General features: G+C 30.9%; 1 long non-coding RNA gene across 2 annotated transcripts; it reads left to right on the forward strand.

Moving 5' to 3' along the window:
• The first annotated feature begins 7,957 nt into the window (after window positions 1–7,957).
• On the forward strand, window positions 7,958–11,568 carry LOC133815830 (uncharacterized). Of its 2 annotated transcripts, XR_009884852.1 has the most exons (4): window positions 7,958–8,570; window positions 8,653–8,731; window positions 10,279–10,344; window positions 11,405–11,568. It is a non-coding gene; the product is annotated as an uncharacterized LOC133815830 (long non-coding RNA). The 2 variants fall into 2 exon arrangements; XR_009884851.1 differs by lacking the exon at window positions 10,279–10,344.
• The last annotated feature ends 7,800 nt before the right edge of the window (window positions 11,569–19,368 follow it).

Consider the following 19,368-nt stretch of genomic DNA (forward strand, 5'->3'; position numbering starts at 1 on the left):
CAAAAATTGAGCTCTACTAATATCTCAATCAGTTATAGTTGAGCTCTACTAGTATCTCAACCAACTATAGTTGAGCAACAGTTGAGCTCTACTACTAGAATTAGCATATAAATTGAATTTAATATTTTTTTTTACAAAGAATGTAATCTCTCTTTTTGACAAAAATGTTGATGAAACAATTTTATAGATTACAAATATAAATATCAACCAAGATCAGTTGAGCTCTACTAGTATCTCAACTAGCTACAGTAAAACAATAGTTGAGCTCTACCATTATCTCGAACATCTCTACCAAGTTGAGCTCGATTGTACCAAGGCAAGAACTAAGCAATATCATCTTTTTCACGGGTTTCACTTTGCAAAATCACAATTTTTAACTCAAAACCCACAAAATGGTAATGATATGAGTAGCATTATACTTTAATTGTTATTTTTACTACATATTTATGAAGAAACAAACTTGTAAGCAAACAAAATGCAAATATTTAGTTCTAACATTCAAATCAAGAAAGATTCGAAATTTAAAATACTAATCTTGATCAAATCCAGTTAACCTCAACTACTATCTAAACCAGCAATAATTGAGCAACAGTTGAGCTCTACTAGTATCTCAACCATGTTTGGTCGAGCTCTACTGTAACTAGCTTCTCGACTGAACACAGTCGAGCTCAACTGTACACAGTCGAGATCTGCGTTTCATCTTCTTCATGAGTTTCATTTCGAAAAATGCCATTTTCAACTCAAAAACCACAAAATGGTTATTATATGGCTAACAAGGTACTTTTATTGTTATTTTTACCACATATATATGAAAAAATAAACATCTAAGCAAACAAAATACAACTTTCTTTGTTTTTACATTCAAATCAAAAATTAAAAAATTAGGGTTTCTCATTTACTTACCTTAATGTAATCACTTGATAGACAACAATGTCACTGAAATCAGTATGTAAGTGTGTCACAAAATAATCTTTCTATACATTTGGAGAGATTTGATAAGATTTGAAGAGATTATGAAGAAAAAATGGTGGATGGAGGAATGATGGGGGGCTGAATATGTTTTTGTTTTTTAATTTTTTTTTCAAATATGATTTTTTATTATTTTTAATTAAAAAAATATAAAATAAAAGGACATTATTGGAATATAAAAGTTTCATTAAAGGAGAAAGTTAGTGTAGCTAAATTTTGAAAAATGAAGGTTACTTAGCTAAGATAAAAACTTTTTAAGGTTATTTAGCTCAAAACCTTATGAAAGAACTCTCCGGAGTTAATAGTAAAAATACCCTCCCATGTTTAAGTCATAATAGATTCTTTCAATAATTCAACTCAGTATTAGTAAGCAAAAAATAAATCAAAGGTACTTTCTACAAGGTCTTCTTCTTCTTCATTTTCTTCTCCTAATACATTTTTAGAGTAGAGACTACATAATGCATTTAATTTTTTTTTTTTAAAATTTAAATTTTAAAATTTCAAGATTAGGGCATAAAAATTTAAAAAAAAAATGGAAAAAAGATTATTGCAAAAATTTTCAATTCAATACTTTAACTAATGATTTAATCTTTAGAAATTAATCAATATTTATAATGTTGCGATTGGTTAAATATAATGTTTATATTGATTTACAAAAATACTCAATAATTTCATATAATAAAAATAGGAAATTTGAGTTTTAGTTGTATGTATTTAACAATTGAGACTTTGAGTAGTACAATGAATTATTCAAGCATCTCCAAAATGTTTGGTAACATTTGGAGTTGATGAAGGTTCATTTTAGGCAAGTTGACGACATGTCGTCTCTCTTGTTCCGGAATTTTTTGCACACACTTGGTGACATTGTCTTGTGATCACCCATACTTTTTGTTAAAGTGGACAATATATATATATATATATGACAATTTTTTTATAGGGGCTTCACTTTAAGCCTTACCGGTAGGACTTTCAGTGTTTCTCGATCCGTGAACACTTTTTGGCGCGACTTTTTTTATGATCGTGTATATTGTAGCTATTTAGAGCATTCTGCAAATTTTCAGAAAATTCCGAATAGTTTACAGTATCGAAAACTAGGTTCAAACATGTTGTCTTCCATGCGTATAAAAAAAATTAGTCACACGTGCAACAACATGTTTGAACCTAGTTTTTGGTATTGTAAACTATTCATAATTTTTTGAAAATTTGCAGATACTCTAAATAGCTACAATATACACGATCATAAAAAAAAATCGCGCCGAAAACTGTTCGCGGGTTGTAAATATTAAAAGCCCTATCGATAAGACTTAAAAATGAATTCTTATATATATATATATTTACAGAGGAAATATTTTTTTAGAAATAATAAATTTTGTTAAGTAGATAAAAAATTTGATTTATAAAATAAAGAAAATGACAACTTTAAAAAAATAAAAGTAAAGAAAAGGACAGCAGAAGAATACACGTGTCAAATTGTAAGTAATTAATTGTCTGTATGAGTGAAATAAAATTAGAAAATTCAATATTACACTAAACTATATCTCAATATATCTCCTCTCTTACTTGAAAATACTGTATTTTGGTGAGCGACTGTCAAACTCAAAGGTTGTATCTTTTCAAACTATTTTTACTCTTGACTAATTAATTCCTACAATCTATGTGCATTTACTTGAGCATTAGAGCACTCTCTTACTTTACTTTATTTATTAAAATACCTCGTCAAAATCTTATTTTTTCTATTTTATCTCACATTTTTACATTATACCATATATCAGTTACTTTATATTTTCTTTTACATCATTTAAATATTATATTTATAAATATTATTTAATAGTTTAAGTTAAAAAAACATATTAAAAAAATAAAAAATAAAAAATTTGCTAATAAGAGAGAGAAAGGGAAAATAGGACAAAAAAATATTAAAAAATATTTACATAGCTAATTTAAGCCTAGCTACATTTAGAATAGAATTTATTGGGTTTAGCACTAAGCTATTATACATATATATTTAGAGGAGCTAATGGAGTAGATATTAAGTCATTTAGCTAATTTTGTTTTACATTTGGACTACTTTAAAGCAGCCATTGAGACTGCTCTTAGAGACTTTTTTGGTACCTCTTCATTGTCAATGACATATATGATTCTTTCTTGTATTTGTTTCACAGTTTGTCTCTGTTAAAATTTATGATTTATATATTTTTGGACTCTGTATTTTGTCTCATTACCTGTTTGGATTTTGTGTTTTGATAAATTACTTTTTTGGACCCTATATTTTGTAAAATAGTACAAATAGAACCCTGAACCTGATTTTGGTCAAAATTTTCTCAACTGAAATCACAAATAATTCACCAAACTAATAATTCAGAACAAAAATAATTTTTTTAGGTTTAAAATCTATGTTGTTATATTCATTTTTTTCTTCATCAAAATTGAGTTTAAATGACTATTTGAATTATTTTACAAAATATAAAATCCAAAAGTGAATTTTTTAAAACACAGATCCAAATAAGTAATAACAAAATATAGGGTTAAAAAAAATATAAATCCTAAAATTTATTAGGAAATCTGTGCATCTACAGTGACCAACTACAAATTCTTTTTGCAATTCTTTCTTTAATAAAACCAAACTGGATTTTTTCAATAGTCAATGAGAAGGTTGGTAATCCTAGGTAGTGCTCAAGTCCTTAAAGAATAGTTAGAACCATAAATGTATCTTTAATTTGGTTGACTAATTCCTTATAAGGGTATTTCCAACCCATTATGGTGTTGCACCAACACCAAAATTAAGGAATCTTAATACCATTTTTTTTTCCATTCCAACTATATAACTAAAAATTACACCAAAAAATATATTATTTATTATTATATTATTTTTAAATAAAATAGAATAGTCTTTTTATTATTATATTATTTTATCATTTATTTATTTAATTAATCAATTAAGTAAAAATGTCATTATTAATTACATGAAATAAATTATTTTCTTATAGTGTAGAGTAAGAATTTTTATATACAAATTAAAATAAATTATATAAAAAATTAATTATGAAATATTTGAAATTTTATTTAGAAAATTAAATTACGTGTATTTGTAAATTAAAAAACCCAACATAAAATATAGACCCAAATAATATTCATATATTTTTATATATATAATATAAATATATTTATCTTTTAAAAAAAATATAAAATATATATAAGAAAAAAAAACATTTTGCCGTGTGAACAGTGCACAACATATATGACGTGGCACTGTTCATAAACAGCTAAATGGGAGTATATTTGAAGTTGGGTTGGAGTTATATATCTACTGTTCACGGCATATAATGCCGTATTCCTATTCGATTGGTGATGGCCTAAGGTAATATATATTTATTTATTTTATTTTAGTTTATTTTTGGGTGGTTCTTTTACCTATTGATATATCCTACAAATAATGCTTTCCTTTCAATATCAAATTGGCTTTGTTTGGGAAAATTGTTACTATTGCTTATATCTAAAAGCTCAAGACAAGTAAAATCTTTATTTTTTTTAAAGATATAACTATAATATAAACATCTTTTTAGTGAGAAGTTGTTTTTGAAGTGTTTGAATAATCAATAAAAGATCCTAAATCAGGAATTGTAAAAGTAATTCATATTTAGAAAAAAAAAAAAAAAAAACTTTTTAAAAGATTTTTTGAGATAAACTAGGAGACACTAATTTCTTCATAAATATATTTTGAAGTAAAAAAATAACTTCTTATTTTTACCCAAACACTTTGTGTTTTTTTTTTAATTCTAAAATCTAAAAGCAGCATGAACATAATTTTTTTCCTTCTCTTTTTCTTTTTCCGAACATAAATGGTTTAACTTTTATATATTGGAGCTGATGAAAGTATATTAAAACAATGCTATTACTTCTATAAAATAAAGATATAAATAAATAAAAAGTGATTATTCTATAATTTTGGAGCCAACACCATATGCTTGAGAAGAGCATGATTCCAATTTTTTTTCCCAAAGGATTGTGCTACCTAATTATCTCATGACAAATTTATTGAAATGTTTTGTCGAATACTGGTTTGGTTGATACAAGGTTTAAGGGGGCTAAATGTTAGAATTTCTAATACACTCAAATAACATGAATAAACAATAATCTCCAACACATAATCAAAAAATCATGTCATTATAAATGCATATATAAGAAATCCTAAATCATAATTCTATAGATCCTTTGCTAAATTAAAGAAGAAGATTAACACAAGAGCGGAAGCACTAACCTGATGCCATTGTTGGAGATTGCATAGATGGTTTAGATCTTCTTATATAATATGTATCTCTATGAGAGAAGAGTCTCTCTTTTCTTTTCTGTTAATGGAATGACAGACAGAATAGAATAATACATATATGTAGGGGACCACAACCTTAATTTATAATTAGTGATTTCCAATTTTGCCCATTATAAAATTAAAAATTCACTTTCCTGTTTCTACACATTAAATCCATGACACTTTAATACCCTATGATATTCATAACATAATTGGTCACTTAATTTTATATCACACTTTATAATAGCATTATACATTATACATATGTGCCCATAAAATAGGATTTCAATCCAACAATCTCCCACTTGGGCAACATATGTTTCATTATAAATGTACAACCTTATGAGCTCAAAATTTGCTATCATATAAAAGTATTCTTTAACAATCTCGTCGATCAACCATATCCATATAGGATCAAATCGGTCTTTGTCATATTAATCATGACTAAACCCATTAATGGTCACATATACAAATATAGTCAAATGACATAGATCAATCATGGATGTGTAGCATGGAAATTACATGCAATGTGAACCAAACATGTTTATTTCCAACTAGTCCTTAAACTTTAGTGAGGTCAGAATAACAAAAAAAACAGAGTGAATGAATTGAAAAACTTCATTTCTGATAAGAAAATAACCCAATACATAAATGTCTGAAATAAACATAAAACAAATTAAATACAAATTCCCACTAAATCATGATATCCTCAAACAATACCACACCCATATGAGCAATGTGCTCATGAAAGACCTTGGGTGGTAATCCTTTTGTGAGCGGATCCGCTATCATGGAGTGTGTCCCAATGTGCTCTATGGATATTTGTCCACTCTGCACTCTTTCTTTCACAACTAGGAACTTTATGTCAATATGCTTTGACTTGGATGAGCTCCTGTTGTTGTTGGAATACAATACTGCTGAATTATTGTCACAAAATAACTTGAGTGGTCTTTCTACATTCTCCAAAATGCGCAGCCCAGTGACAAAGTTTCGCAGCCATATTCCATGATTCGATGCCTCATAGCATGCTACAAATTCTGCTGCCATAGTGGAAGAAGCTACAAGTGTCTGTTTGACACTTTTCCAAGAAATAGCTCCTCTAGCTAACATGTAAATATAGCTTGATGTAGACTTTCTGCTATCTTGGCACCCAGCGAAATTAGAATTAGAATACCCTACGAACTCCAAACGATCTGATTTCTTATATGTGAGCATGTAACCTTTTGTTCTCTGAAGATACCTCATAACCCTCTTGGCTGCTATCCAATGGTCCATACCAGGGTTGCTTATCTGCCTAACATTCCAACAATGTACGCAATATCCAGACGCGTACAAACTTGGGCATACATCAGACTCCCAACAGCTGATGCATAGGGAATCTTTTGCATTTCCTGAATTTCAAGGTTACTTTTAGGGCACTGATTAAGACTGAATTTGTCTCCTTTAGCAACAGGGGTATCACCTGGTCTACAATCTTGCATGCCAAATCTTTTGAGTACTTTATCGATATAGCTCTTTTGTGATAATCCAAGAATACCTCGAGAATGATCTCGATGAAATCTGAATTCCTAATACAAAAGAGGCGTCCCCAACATCTTTCATCTCAAAATGCTTAGATAGAAATCTCTTGGTTTCGTGCAATAAGCCTATATCATTAGTGGCAAGCAATATGTCATCGACATATAAAACCAGGAATATATACTTACTCCCATTGAACTTGTGATATACACAATCATCAACAACATTCATCTCAAAACCGAATGAGATAATTACTTGGTGAAATTTGTGATACCATTGACGAGAAGCTTGCTTGAGTCCATAGATGGATTTTGTCAATTTGCAAACCATATTCTTTGGGTCTCCTGATACAAAGTTTTCTGGTTGCACCATATAAATTGTCTCGTCAATGTCTCCATTGAGAAACGCAGTTTTAACATCCATCTGATGTAGCTCAAGATCAAGGTGAGCAACAAGTGCCATTATTATTCTAAAAGAGTCTTTCGATGAAACTGGAGAGAAAGTCTCTATATAATCAATGCCTTCTTTCTGAGTATAGCCTTTAGCTACAAGACGCGCTTTATACCTCATCTTGATTTGGGGGTTGTTCAACATTGTCTTGTTGAGGTTCTGGATTCATTTCTTGAACAATGACAGGTGAAGCCTGAACATTGTCAAAAATGATAGTAGGAACTGAGTTTGAACTCAGTTCCTCCTCAAAAGCAATGTCTCTAATCTTATTTCTCCCCCCAAACTCAACATCCTCAAAAAATGTTGCAGTTCCCGTCTCAAAAATATTTTTAATTGTGGGATCATAAAATTTATAGCCCCTAGATCGCTCAGAATAACCAATAAAGTAGCTGCTCACTGTTTTGGAGTCCAATTTTTGTTCATTTGGCTTATAAGGCCTTTGTAACGTCCTGCATTTTCGGGTACCTTTAAACGACTCGGGTCGGGATTTTTCCCCCGGGTTAAGAATATTATTTTAAATAATATTATATTTTGTTTGTAAGTATTCCATGAGTTATTGCTAGCCAAAATATGAATTTTGTGATTTTAAAAGTCAAGATAAGACTTTCGGTCCTGGACCGACACAAAAACCCTGATCGGGTAAAAATCTCGGAAAATAAAATGAAAAATCATGGCAATTATATTTTGGGCATAAAATACATTCATAAAAGTTAAAGTTTGGTCAAAAATAATAAACCTAAAAGAAAATGGAAATTTTAGGGCATTTTGTGTTAAATGCCTAATTTTACCGAAATGGGGAATTTTATTCCATGAATGGACCTTAGGTTAAATTTTACTATGTGATTAATTAAATTAAATGTGAGAGACATTTAATTTAATTAATTAATGTTAAGTTTGGTGATTAAAACTTAATAAGAGTGAAAAAAAAAGGTGTCAAAAGCCAATTTGGACTTTTCTTCTTATGAAACCTTTATTAACCTTTAATAAAAAAAAAAAATTAAAAAAATAATGAAATGATCATATATGGCAAAGGGTGGCCAGCCATGTGGTGTTTTAGAGTGGTGTGAACCCAATTCTATAAAGTTTAACTCCCATTTTAATTAAGAAGTCAAGTGGGCAAGTGGGTAGAAAAGCACTCAAGTGTTTTGTGATATTTTGAAGAGTTGTGTGAGCCATTCTAACCCCCAAATCCGACCACTCTCCCTCTCTCATTCACTCTCATCTGATTTTTTTAAGACCATTCAAAGTGTTCTCTCAATATTCAACCTCAAGAACACCAAGGAAAACTTGGAGGCTAAGTCTTGGTCTAGGAAGTATTTTCCCTAAGGTAAACCTTTACTAATCTAGGCTTTTGTAAATTTTTAAGCTTAGAGTTTCAAATAGCTAATTAACTATGTTGTTGGGGGAAGTTGGTTAGGGTTTTTGAAAGGTTTTGGAGGAGCCAAAGCTAATAGGAAGGTCCAAACCTTAAGCAAGAACACCAAAGAGGTAAAAAGTTTACTTTTGATGATTTTGGTTGTAGGGTTTTTAGTTTTAAGCATTATTTTGTATATCTAATGCTTAAAGTTTCTTGTTGGTGATGTAATAAGGTTATGGTAGTTGTTTAATAATTTTTATGATGCATGTGTATTGATTTTTGAAAATGGGAACCAAAACCCCCAAGGGTTTTGTAGGATACCCTAAAACAAAACATGTTTTGAGCTGTGACTTCCAAGGGGTCAAGCAGCCACTGTATATTGGTTTTGTAAAATTAAATTGTACTGTGATGTTGTTGAGATTGAGTACATAAAATTGAGCTTTTGAAACACTAAAAAATGTTTAGAAATGAGTAAGTTATGCTATTTCAAAGTTTAGGTAAAAAACTATTTTTTCGTATTCTTATTTTCGGAACCAAGTTTGGACAGCCACTGTATAGGGCAAATGAACCCAGTTTTTTCTAAAATTTTGTGGACATATTTCTGGAATAACCTATTAGTCCACTGTAAAATTTGGTAAGAAAATATTGAACGGTTTGAAAGTTATTAACTGTCAAAGTTTGGAAAAAATAAGGACTTGAAAATAAGGTCATTTTTACCTCATTGTTGGAAAATGATTTCACCAATCAAAAATGCTCATTTTGACCTAAGATTTTACAAAGGCCTAAATGGCATAACAAAAATGGAATTGGAAAATTTTGGTAACAATTGGGTAAGTAAATTTCAAGTTATGAACTAACGAAGTATGTAGTTAAAAATGTGAAAAATAGGTTTTTCACACTTAGTGTAAAAATGAGATTTTGGAACATAAGGTAAAAAGTAAAATTTTTCTTATTTCAAGATATAAAATGGTAAGTCTTGAAATCATATTTTCACTAAAATTTACCCTTTGAGTTTAAATGAATTATTTTTATTAAAGAGTTTTTATTCTTTCTAAAAATAAGAGATTTAATTTATTAATAGTTAATAAATTAAAAGAGGGTTTAAAACCCTATATTTTGAGAAAATAATTAAATAAATTATTTTCCTAGTAAGTAAAATTGATTAATTCCTTTTGGAAAATTAATTAGTCAAGATGAGAAATTTATAACGGTTTTCCTAATTAAGACAAATTAGGCAATTTTCTTAAAACGATTTTTAGATATTAAAACCTTAAGAAAAATAAAAGGAAAATTTAAAGAGTTTATTTTCTTTAAAAATAATTAAGGAATTTATTTGTATTTTCTGGATATAATACCGGCTAAAATCTTACATATTTTAACCGACTAGTCGAAAGTGCGGGTTAATAGCGATACCTTGAAAGAATAAGATTTTTAGCGGATTGTGGGAAATACCATTGTGATACCCGAGCCTAGGTATCGAGACCTTAGGATAGGTCTCCCCGAGACTTAGGGTTTAGTCTCGAATATTTTGTATAACTTTCCTTAATAGGTTTAAAACCAAATAAGGATTGTAAATCCTTACAAATGACTTTTATTAAAATGACCAAACTGCCCAAAATAATAATAATGAATTATGAGTGCCATAATTAATCCGAGTATACTGTATGGATAACTACAGTATTGGCTAAGCGTAACTGGACTGAACGTTGGAGGGTGAAAACTTGCTGAGCGCTAAGGACTCAAAGTAAGTCAACTTATATTGTATGGCTGCAACATGAAATGATTATTGTCTTGTATGTTAGTATAGGGATACATGCATATACATAGGCTGTCATAGAAAGTTGCTTAGAGACGTTAGTCTAGTGAGTGCTGATTTAGAAAATATGAACGGTAGAAGTCCGTCATATCCTAGACGGTTGATCCCCGTCACACTGCTTGATTTTATTTATGTCCGGTTCATTACCGCGACGAGTGGCCATGAGATGAGGATAAGCTGGTTAAACCTAGGGGCGCCAAGATAAATGGGACCTAGGGGCCCTCATGCTTACTTAATCATTGGACGGTTAGAATCCGAGCAAGTGCTCTGATAAGTTATTCCCGGATAGCAGCCGTGAATATTGGCCATTCCGTGAGAGTGCCTAGAGATACTAGGGGTTGCCAAGATAGAGTGAGGTTGAACACCCTAGGGGCAGCTGCTCACCAGCACCACTGATTAACATAGAAGTCTCCATAAAATCGTGTAAATTGGATTACACTCTTGAATATGTAGCGATGCCCTAGGTAACACGATAGTTACCCTTGATGAGAATATTTATTGGCTAGATCTTAGTGTGGGGACTCAGTTCTCTTTTACAGATTAGCAATTATGTTGGAGGGCGCGTTACGCATGAATTGTTGGAAATTGTCGAGCGTTGGTCTCGAATTATTTGGTGATATAATATATCTGCTTGCTCTGGGATTTTCTGAGTGCAGGGATATAATTGTTGATAAGATATAGTTGTGATATAATATATCTGCTTGCTCTGGGATTTTCTGAGTGCAGGGATATATTTGTTGATAAGATATAGTTGTGATATAATATATCTGCTTGTTCTGGGATTTTCTGAGTGCAGGATTTTTATCTAGTTACGAATTAATTTATCATTGGTTATCAGGCATGACCATAAGTTTGCCAGGACGCTTTAGCGTTCTTGAAATTGATTGTTTAGGGTCCGGATGGGTCTGGAACCCTAATTCTCTACATGCTTTGTTTGAAAGTTGATCTTACTAAGCGTTTTCGCTTACCTAGTTGTTTCATGTTGTAGGTCAGTGCAAGGGCAAGGCAGAGCAGTGAGCGCTGGAGTCTTCCTTGCAAATGTACATGTGGACCGACCTTTTGGGAAGCCTTTTTATTTTTGGAAATGTTGTGTAATTTTCCTAAACTAGGCTCACTCTAATCTTTATAAAACATGTTTGTAATTAAATGTTAAGTATGACCATACGACTTTTTAAAAAGTTTTTTTTTCTATGGGTTTTTGAGACATTTTGTTAAATGAAAACATTTAAATTTCCGCATTATCGAGTCTTGAAAATCCGGGTCGTTACAGCCTTGCCTCAGCTGGACATCCCCAAATGTGAAAGTGTTTTAGACTAGGCTTTCGACCTGTCCAAAGCTCATAAGGTGTTTTTGCAACTGCTTTAGTTGGTACTCTATTCAGAATGTAAGTTGCTGTCTTTAATACTTCTCCCCAGAGGGACTCAGGTAAGGTAGAATGAGCAATCATACTTCTTACCATATCCTTAAGAGTCCTATTGCATCTTTCAGCAACACCATTCATGCTAGGTGATCCTGGCATGGTGTACTGTGGGACAATACCACATTCCTCTAGGAATTTAGCAAACAGTCCTAGACGTTGTTCGCCTGAGCCATCATATCTACCATAGTACTCACCACCACGATAAGATCTTACATTTTTAATCCTTTTGTTGAGTTGATTCTCAACTTCAGCTTTATAAACTTTGAACACATCCAGAGACTGGGACTTTTCATGAATGAGATATAGGTACCCATAACGTGAGTAATCGTCTATGAATGATATGAAATATTGTTGACCATTCCATGATGCTGTAGGGAATGACCCAAAAATATCTGTATGAATCAATTCTAAGACATCTGAAGATCTGTTGGCACCTAATCTCTTAGTTTTGGTCTTTTTTCCCTTGATACAATCGACACAAACATCAAAGTCTATGAAGTCAAGAGATTCTAAAATTCCATCAGACACAAGGCGCTCAACTCTACCTTTTGAGATATGACCTAAGAGCTTATGCCATAATGACGCTGAATTGTCCTTATTTAATTTGCGTTTAGCACCACGTGATTCCACATGCAAGGTTTCATTATAGGATGCAATTGTTTCTAGTAAATAAAGGTTGTCATAAGCATTCAAGTAACCAGTTCCAATAACATTTGAATTTAAAGACAAATTAAACTGATTGTTTCCAAAAGAACAAGAATATCCAAATTTATCCAACAAAGAAACAGAAATTAAATTCCGTCTAAAAGACGGTACAACAAAAGTGTCTTTCAAATCCAAATAAAATCCAGTTCCTAACAACAACCTAAAATGCCTAATTGCTTCCACTTCCACCGATTTTCCATCGCCCACGAAGATGTGTCTTTCACCATCACTTGGCTTTCGGAAGCTCAGGCAACCCTGCATAGAAACACTTATGTGAGTAGTAGCACCAGAATCTATCCACCAAGTGTTCCTAGGTATTGAAGCTAAATTAACCTCAAAACAGACCAAAGTAAGAATCATACCTTTCTTTGCACGCCATGCGTGATACTTGGCACAATCTTTCTTCACATGTCCAGGCTTGTTGCAAAAGTAACAACCTTCTGAATCCTTCTGTTGTTTCTTTTGGGCTGGACCCTTAGCAGCTTCATTCTCAGATTTCCTTTTCTTGCCCTTATCCTTAGGGGCAGTGACCAAGTGAGCACTTTCAGTTTTGTCCTTTTTTAACCTTTCTTCCTCTTGCACACAGTGAGAAATGAGTTCATTGAGAGTCCATTTCTCCTTTTGACAGTTATAACTAATTTTAAATTGGTTAAACTGTGCAGGAAGCGTTAACAAAACCATAAGCACAAGCACATCATCAGAAAGCTCGATCTTAAGTGTCTTAAGTCTTGAGACAATATGATGCATTTCCATAATGTACTCCCTTACATTTTCTTGACCCTTATACTTCATGGTCATCAAAGAACCTAGAAGTGTTGTCATTTCAACCTTATCGTTTTTAGCAAAACCTTCCTCAATTTGTTCAAGGAAATTCTTGGCCTTATTAATCCCTTCGGATTCTGTGCCCCAAAAGGCTTCTGGAATACTGTGTTTCATTATCATTAAACTCATGCGATTTGAACGATCCCACCTCTCAAAATCCGTTTTCTCATCACGGGTGCTTTCCTTAGTGAGAGGTGCAGGTTGTTCATCCCTTAATGCATGGTCTAAATCCATACATCCCAGAACTATAATTAAGTTTCTTTTCTAATCCTTGAAATTGGTCCCATTAAGCATAGGAATATAATTAATATTAGCAGATATTGAGGCAGTAGAAGATGAACTAGCTGAATATAGAACAAAACAAGCTCACATCAATATGCATAATCAAACAATAAATTCAAAATTTGGTTAATCCCATCTCAAGATACCAAGCACAACATTAATATTAAGTCTTTGGACAATAATATTAAATGTAAGCGATACTCTTGTTGTAGCAATCAAACATTGACAATAAATTATGTCAAACAATAAGTCAATCTTTGGACTAACATATTGCTCACACAAAATACCTTATAATTGTCACATATTTATTACCACAGGTGTGAATGAAATTCAACGAAATATTCACTTACCTTTGGGTCAGTTAATATATGCATAAATTACAAACACACAAGCATCTTGATATTTTAAATAAATTAATTTACACAAAAGAGGTCACTTTGGCAACATATTATTTCAATTAATCTATTCAAAATATTAGACATCCTTAAGAAATTTCCAAAACCAAAATTTAAATTTAATTGTTCCTTAAAAAATTATCAATCATTAACCTTTTATCTTTCAATTAAATATATACCAAATTGAAAATCTGTACAAAATTATTTAAATGAAACTGTATATGAATATATATACATATATTTAGTAACTATTTCATATATATAATATACCAAAAAAAAAAAATAGCAACGCCTGAGTATAAATTTATATCTTCTTTATTATATACAACTTTGAGATATTTTATTATATTCAATAAAATAATAATAATGATAATAAAACAAAATTTGAAGTGATGAAGTTATCATCGTATATGCATCAAATAAAGCAAAAGAAAAAAAAAATAACAGCCATGTACAATAGATATGGACTCAAAAGATTGATTTGATTCCTGAAGCTTGAAGCCTATGTACATAGATAACCAGAATTTTCAACAGCACATAACAGCCACAAAATTATTCGACCAATTTATATATGCATATATTACATATACCGAAACATAATAATATGCACTTAAATGCAATCAAGAAATAACAAAGGCGGTAATATTATCTTATAATCAAAACTCTAATTTTATAAAATTCCCAAATTTCTTACGAACAAAATCATCAAATCTTCAATAAATTCAGCAAATCTGGCTCTGATACCACTCGTTAGAATTTCTAATACACTCAAATAACATGAACAAACAATAATCTCCAACACATAATCCAAAAATCATGTCATTATAAATGCATATATAAGAAATCCTAAATCATAATTCTATAGATCTTTTGCTAAATTAAAGAAGAAGATTAACATAAGAGCGGAAGCCCTAACCTGATGCCATTGTTGGAGATTGCATAGAGGGTTTAGATCTTCCTATATAATATGTATCTCTATGAGAGAAGAGTCTCTCTTTTCTTTTCTGTTAATGGGATGACAGACATAATAGAATAATACATATATATAGGGGACCACAACCCTAATTTATAATTAGTGATTTCCAATTTTGCCCATTATAAAATTAAAAATTCACTTTCCTGTTTCTACACATTAAATCCATGACACTTTAATACCCTATGATATTCATAACATAATTGGTCACTTAATTTTATATCACACTTTATAATAGCATTATACATTATACATATGTGCCCATAAAATAGGATTTTAATCCAACACTAAATACATTTGAGGGCCGTTTGGTATGAGGAATTCACAGTTTTCATATTACTAGGAAAGTTGAAGAGGGTAATCTGATAGTATGAAAACTTACATCATTGTGTTTGGTTGTGCACTGTAATATTTTCCTGAGAATATCACTTTCTGTGTTTGGTTGGAATCTGTTAAGTTTTCATATTTTCATAAAATTAATATAATAATATATTTCATCAAAATAATTTATAAACAATTTTACTCATGAAATATTTTTTAATAGAATTAAAAAAATACATCTATTGAATACTAAAATTAAGTATAATTTTTAAAATTACAAAAATACCCTTATTTTATTTTTAATAATATTTCATTTGTTATTTTAAACTAAAGTAATGATATAAATATTTTACAAATCAATTCCTTTAAATAAATAAATATTATTTATCATTTTATAGTTTGATATATGTATATTTGTTTTTATATTATAAGCTTCAAAAATAAAATAAGTCATTAACTAAAAAATTATTGGTTTAAGATTTTTTTTTTTAAAAAAAATAATAATAATTTTGAAGTGTTTCACATTCCTGGGTATCTGAAAACTACTTGTCAGATGAGTTTCACTTGAACCTAGAATCAGGACAAGTTAAAACCCTTGGAGTACATATTCCCAAGTTAGAAAAACTCAAACCCAGTACCAAACATGAGAAAGTGTTCAGATTCTCATTCTCGTGTCCAGATTCCTACATACCAAATGACCCCTTGATATAATAACACATGGGGACTTAGTCGAATATTGTGCAGTAGTGCTTGGAGAGATCTCTTTTCTAACTCTTTTGTCTCTCACCATTGCCTTTGAGGATCAAACCATAGACCAATGGTCACTCATATTCTTTTGAATCATAAGCTAATCAGGTTCATTCAAAGGTGGTGAGCACAGTCGGAAAAAATTGAGTGAATGAGAAATTGATGCCTAAAATGATAATGATTCAGCAAATTACTTTGATTAAATATGATATTATCTGAATATTGTGTGATTTATTCAAATTGATTTTGGCAAAGTCAAAATTGAGATATCAAAATATTGTGTGATTAATTATAATTGACTGTCAGAAAATCACTTTGGGTAACAAATGATATTACCAGAATAAGTTTGATTAATTCTGATTGATTATCAGAAAATCACTTTGGGTAACTGCTGATATTACCAGAATAAGTGTGATTAATTCTTATTGATTTTCAGAAATTAAGATTATAGATTTGTTGGATATTTTGGCATTAATGTACTTGATTTACATGTTTTTTTAACTCTCCTTGAAGCCTATAAAAGTAGGTTTCTCCTCTCATTCTAGGATACACAGATACAAAGTATTTTACCCAATAGTCTCAGTCTCTTTCTTTCTTCGGTCTCTGTAGTATTTTCTAGTGATAGATAGAATGTTTGTTTCAAGTTTGCCTAAGCAGACGCAGTAGTGCTTTCGTTTTACTTGATAGCGATTGTATCCTTGGAAGTGGTTGCTCATGAATCATCTAGTACTGTTCAGATAGAGGGGCCAATCTGCTTTAAAAAAAGTGCATTTTGCGTGCCTTTGCTTTGATTTATTCTTTGCTATTGTATTTTTACATTTATGTTATTCAATTAAATATATTAATATACATTTCATTATTCTCCATTATATTATTTCTAACACATAGCAGGGCTCTGTTTCATATCTACAACGACTTGTTTCCATTTCTCCTCGTGTGCTATCTAGCTGCCTACTAAGTCTATGGTGGACTTTATTAAATTACTATAATGTGAAAATGGCATGTATAATGTGAAAAGTGGATATTGGTATGTTATTTGAAAGTTGGGATTGGTTCAGGTCTCTTCTTCTTCTGACCCTTTCCAAGGGTGGACTAAGCTTTGGTTGCACAACGTATATATATTGTAATCTTGCTGATAGAGGTATAGATACCACAAGGTTGTGTTGATCAATCTGTCATAATAAAAGATCATGACTCTACTTACCATGCCTTGTAGGAAGGTGACTCACTCAAAAAAGTTCAATATATTTTTCCTGTTTAGATTCGATCCATTTTCTTACATTCCACTGACTTGTGTTTTCTTACTTGAAGTTGTTGGCATACTTCATAGTGATGAACTTATTAAAAAATGGATTATGTTTGTATGTATAACATGGCACTGAACGAACAAATTTATTCATGACAAATATGTAATGATTATGAGAGTGTCAAACTTTGGACTAAGGATGTCAACCAAGACCATGAGTTACTCTACTCATCACCAATATTACTAGTTGATTTTGAGATAGAATGTCATGTGTCTTATTAACTCCCCCTCTATACTTATGTAACCTTCCCAACTTCTCCAACTCTTGGTTTTGAGATGGAGTCTCATATGTTTTATTAACTCCCCCTCTATACTTATGTAACCTTCCCAGCTTCTCCAACTCTCTAAACTCACGAGCACCGGTCTCGAATAACAATGAGCCAAAAATAGTCGCTAAAGATCTGGTCCTCCAAAAGAGTCGCCATCTTGAGGGTGTTAGAATGTGGAAAGTGGTCTAGAAGTAGAATGTGGTGCATGGTAATTAAGAAGCATGATGTTTCATCTCAAAACCAATTGGTAATGAGTGGAGTAACTCGGGCTCTTATGTATTGTTGAATGTACCCACACACTTTATATTTTTCTCTAACATCCCCCTCAAGATGTTGGCTATTTTTACTCACCAATCTTGGATGGCTCGATCACAAGTAGCTCTTTGACTCATTTTGGCTCACTATCCCCGAATCACAAGTGTCTCTCTTTTTGGACTAGTTTTGGATTTGGATCGGATATATACTTGTTAGAGTTTTCTTTGGCTCTTGATACCATGTTAGATAGTGGAAAGTGGTCTAGAAGTATAATGAGGTGCATGGTAAAAAGCACGAGGTTCCATCTCAAAACCTCACCAATTGATAAGAATATCAACCAATATATAAATAAGATCATGGTTACTCCACTTATCACCAATTGATTTTGAAAATGAAATCTCATATTTCTTACCAAGCCTCCCACCCTATACCTATCAAACCTTCCCTTCTCCTAATGATCTCTTTACCTTCTCCTAATGGTTTGACTAATATTGATAGGTAGTGTAAAACATTTAAGTCCATTTCATTCATGCATTGTCCAAAAAGTGTCAAATGTGCATGGCCTTAGCTTTGCTTTCTATATTGTTTAATGGGTAGGAAACCATTTAGTACCTTGTGTTTTTACAAAGTATCATTTTAGTACCATCTGTTTTCAATAATACTCATATGGTACCCTGTATTTTAAAATCGTACATATTTGGTACCCTAAACTCAAATTTAATTAATAAAATTTTACCAATTTAATCAAACTGCTGTCAATTATGTAAGTTCCAAATTTAAATTTAATTACTTAATTACATATAATTGATGACAGTTTGATCATATTGACAAAATTTTATCTATCAAATCTTATGAGCATTATTGAAAACAGAAGGTACCAAAATAATACTTTGCAAAAACATAAGGTACCAAATGAATAAATTCTCTTCTTTAATTTGGTTTTGCCTTGATGAATGAAGTTTCCTTTTATTCAACAACAACAACAATAATTCCTATTAAAAAAAGTTTGAAATAATTTCATATATTCCTTTCTCCATCTTCATGATAAAAATAAAATTTTCCTTTTTTATTCTTCATAATTTATTATTTATAATAATTTTTGGCAAAACAATGAAACTCACTCATTATTTATTTATTTAATATCATCCTATCATGTTCCAAATGGATGTGTAAAAGACAAGAAAAAGTGAAGTAATAAAATATAGAATTTTCGGACTATAAATGTCAAAACAAAATTAAGGAATTAGATGGGGATGGATGGGGACCCATTCAAATAATAACATAAATACAAAAACAAAAAATATATAAAAAACAATTTTATTATAATTATTTTTGTAAATAAAATAACAGGTGAAAGTGAAACCAAACGACCCCTATCTTGGATCTGGAAATTTCTTTGATTAAGTTGCGTAGTATAGGATGGTTATCTTCCTTCCAAAGTAATAACTCATACAGTC

The sequence above is a fragment of the Humulus lupulus genome, chromosome 2 (assembly GCF_963169125.1).
Source record: "Humulus lupulus chromosome 2, drHumLupu1.1, whole genome shotgun sequence".
Classification (NCBI taxonomy): domain Eukaryota; kingdom Viridiplantae; phylum Streptophyta; class Magnoliopsida; order Rosales; family Cannabaceae; genus Humulus; species Humulus lupulus.